The 4,320-nt window shown below is 41.3% G+C and overlaps 1 pseudogene; it reads left to right on the top strand.

The window, feature by feature from the left end:
- Positions 1–257: 257 nt before the first annotated feature.
- LOC122469424 lies at positions 258–3,973 on the top strand (annotated as a pseudogene).
- Positions 3,974–4,320: the final 347 nt, after the last annotated feature.

Here is a 4,320-nt window from a genome sequence, read left to right as displayed (position 1 = left end):
GCCTGTTCTTGTTTGGAAGTCTTGCCAATAACATAAACTGTCGACACATATTTTGCATGTTCTATGTATTACATACTATATTCTCACCATAAAGTAAGCTAAAGAAAAGGTTATTCAGAAAATCATAAGGAAGAGAAAATACATTTACAGTTCTATATGAATATTTATTGAAAAGCATCCGAGAATCACCCACCCACCCCCCACTACCAACCACCACCACCATTGGGGCAAGTGGTAACAGCAGTCTTGGTCCCAGCATGGTGATGTGCTGCAGCCTGGTGGCAGCACTGCCCGGAGGCACACTACAGCTGCCCTATCAACCTAGAAGTGTACCGCCTGCCCATGGCCATCAGGAGCTACAGCCACACATGAGTGAGCCAGCCTCCAGAGGCCGTGAGGCTAGGGAAACCCCTTGGGGATGAGGGAAGAGGGGTAAAGGAGTACCAATGGTACATGGCTCCCTCCACCTGGTACTGGGCCCTTGAGGGCTGCTGATGGCCTGATTGGGCCTCCCCGGTATTCAGAGGTCAGCAGACTCTCTGGGCCAGTCACCTTTGATTTGGTCCCAGGGAGACTGGGGTAGGCAAGTGTAAATAAATGCCTTGTGGCTATCATTGTCAACTCAAAAAAAAAAAAGCCTCATCATTAGGGAAATACAAATAAAATCCACAAAGAGATACCACCCCACACTTTTCAGAAAGGCTAAAATTAACAACTCAGGAAACAACAGATGTTGGTGGGGATGAGGAGAAAGGGGAAAACTTTTGTACTGCTGGAGGGAATGCAAACTGGTGCAGCCACTCTGGAGAGCAGTATGGAAGTTCCTCAAAAGATTAAAAATGGACCTACCCTACAACCCAGCAATTGCACAACTAAGTATTTATCCAAAGGATACAAAACTGCTGATTCAAATGGGCACATGTACCCCAATGTTTATAGCAGCACTATCAACAAGAGTCAAATTATGGAAAGAGCCCAAATGTCTATCAACTGATGAATGCATAAAGAATATATGGTATATAGGGGTGCCTGAATGGCACTTCCATTAATTTTTTAATAATTTTACAGTGAACACAGTACAGGAACATTCCCTATCATGTAATCCCTACAACAATCTTACAATGTAAACGTGTAGCAACATGCACATATTTTGCAAATGAAGCAACCAAGACGCTGTGACCTTAAATGGTTTGCCCAGGATCTTTACAATAGACCAGCATGAAATGCCCGATTGCATTTCTGGAACGCTTTCCCAGGTTTTTCGATTGGTTTCTAATTCTTTTCTTATACCCCTGGGCACTGTGCTAACTTTTTGGCCCTGAAAGCACATGAGGACCACTTTCTTTAGGGGATTGTCTACATCGCTTCTAAATGCTTCCTTCACCTGTACCAGTAGCTCAGAATCTACTTTTCTATATATGTTAAAGTCAGTTTTATGCCCCTTAAATCAACCAGTGTAGATCTTCCTGTACTGAAGGCCTTTGGTTTGGTACCTTACAAACCAAAAGAACCTCAAGTCACCCCCCAAATTGGAAGACTCACTGTCACTTCCCTGTCATCAAATGTTTTAGGGTCTATATTCTGTCTTACACATCTTTGTTTTTCTTTTTTTATTTTACAAATATTGATATAATGCTTACTGTGTGCTAAGTCGTATTCTAAAGGTTTTAACAATGTTAAATTTTTTAATCCTTATAAGCTAAGTACCGTTATTAACTTCATTTAGAGGTAGGGGATGGAGACACACTTGCCTGAGGGCACTAGATTAGTAAGTAGCAGAGTTTTGCATAGTAACAGTTATACACAACAGAATCCCAACAGTGCCATAAAACCAACTGGCAAATTCTACAGTGTAGAATGAAATTTGAACAGTCTCAGAGAACTCTACAATAAGTCTATAAGCTCTAACATTGAAATCAAGAAATAACTGGGGCACCTGGGTGGCTCAGTCGGTTAAGTGTCCGACTTCCGCTCAGGTCATGATCTCGCAGTCCGTGAGTTCAAGCCCCGTGTCGGGCTCTGTGCTGATGGCTCAGAGCCTGGAGCCTGTTTCAGATTCTGTGTCTCCCTCTCTCTCTGACCCTCCCCCGCTCATGCTCTGTCTCTCTCTGTCTCAAAAATAAATAAACGTTAAAAAAAAATTAAAAAAAAAAAAGAAATCAAGAAATAACTGTGACTGAGGTGCCTGGGTGGCTCAGTCAGTTAAGTGTTTGACTCTTGATCTTAGCTCAGGTCTTGATATCAGAGTCATGAGTTGGAGCCTCATGTTGGGCTCCACACCCTCGCTCAATATGGAGTCTAATTAAACACACACACACACACACACACACACACACAGGAAATAATTGTAACCAATATGGGTAAAAATGTCTGCATGATAGACTTGAGGGCAAGATAGGGATAGTTCAACCAAAAAGGATGAGGAACTAGATTCATAATGTTACCTGATACACTCCTGACTAGGTTCCACTTGTGTGTGTGCGTGTGTGTTTATATATACATATAATATGTTAATTAAACTAAAAATGGAAAACTTATTGCTGTCAAATAACTAAGTATGGAGCATTTTTTTTGAGAGAACTGATTTCTTGCTATTAATCTTTCTGTGGTCTTAATGCCCAGAGTTAAAATAATTCCCTCAGGTATTATTAGGGAGAATGTTGATCCATCAGGGAGATCTAAATCACATTTTCAGTCATCCTGAAAGGGAAGATAAAGTAACCCTCTAGTCTTGTTTACAGCACATATTACCTTTAAACACTACCACAAAATAAATAAATAAATAAATAATAATAAACAAACAAATAAATTTTACATTGATAGGTTGTCTCTATTCTTTCAAATCAATAGTTGCTGTGGAACTATCTCAAAGTCTATTAAAAATAAAACAATAGCATTTAACAATTTTTGCACTTAATTTGTGCCAGGCCCTTTTCTAAGAGCTTTATATGATTACCTCACTTAATTCCTGTAACAGCCTTACGAAGTAGATACCTTTATTTCCATTTTATATATAAAAGAATTAAAACAGAATTTACACCTTCTGTGCTACCCAAGGAGGGGTCCATGTAGTGTTTTGTGTTCATGTCATAATTTAAAGGGAAACTTTTACAATGTCTGGAGCCCCTCCTACAAATGAAGGATGCCCTCAAATTCTTTGCAGCAGGAACCCACTTAGGTGACACCAACCTTGACTTCCAAATGGAACAGTGCATCTACAAAAGGAAAAGTGATGGCATCTGTGTCATAAATCTGAAGAGAACCTGGGAGAAGCTTCTGATGGTAGCTCGTGCCATCATCGCCATTGAAAACCCAGCTGATGTCAGTGCCCTATGATCCAGGAATGCTGGCCAGTGAACTGTGCTGAAGTTTGCTGCTGCTCCTGGAGCCACTCCTATTGCTGGTCACTTCACTCCTGGAACCTTCACTAACCAGATCCAGGAAGCCTTCAAGGGAAGAGATTTCTGATGGTTACTGATCCCAGAGCTGACCACAAGCCTCTTGCAAACTTCCTATGTTCACCTGCTTACCATTGCTCTGTATAACACAGACTCTCCTCTGTGTTATATGGACATTGCCATCCCTTGCAACAAGAGTGTGTCTGATGTGGTGGGTGCTGGCTTGGGAAGTTCTGCACATATGTGGTACCGTTTCCTGTGAATGCCCATGGGAGGTCATGCCTGTTCTCTACTTCTACAGAGATCCTGAAGAGATTGAAAAGGACGAGCAGGCTGCTACTGAAAAGGCTGTGACCAAGGAGGACTTTCAGGGTGAATGGACTGTTCCAGCTCCTGAGTTCACTGTTACTCATCCTGAAGTCGCAGACTGGTCTAAAGGCATGGCGGTGCACTCTGGGCCTATTCAGCAGTTCCCCACTGAAGGCTAGAGCGCTCAGCCTGCCACTGAACACTGGTCTGCAGCTCTGCCTGCTCAGGCCACCGAATGGGCTAGAACAACCACTGAGTGGTCTTAAGCTGCTCTTCCACAAAGGCAAACAAAATGGAAATAAGGTTGATGGAAAATAGTTTCTAAATAAATAAATAAACAAACAAATAACAGAGTTTACCTAATCGGTCCAAGGTCATTTAGCTAGGAAAAGAAATAGATTTAAATCCAAAAAGTCTGACTTCAAAACTTTTGCTACCAATCACTAATGATAGAAAAAGCTGTTAGAATAATATGATTACAGCTGATGAATTTGGCATCTATAATCCTTGTCCATATTCCTATTTTAATTTCTCAAAAGTCCCTGGAAAATTAGTGAATATCAACCACAATCAGGAAACCAAAGTGTGGTGTCTCCCAAATACTCAGAAAAAA

This window comes from Prionailurus bengalensis, chromosome B1 (genome assembly GCF_016509475.1).
Source record: "Prionailurus bengalensis isolate Pbe53 chromosome B1, Fcat_Pben_1.1_paternal_pri, whole genome shotgun sequence".
In the NCBI taxonomy this organism is placed as follows: domain Eukaryota; kingdom Metazoa; phylum Chordata; class Mammalia; order Carnivora; family Felidae; genus Prionailurus; species Prionailurus bengalensis.
This window is presented reverse-complemented; position numbering and strand designations above follow the sequence as displayed.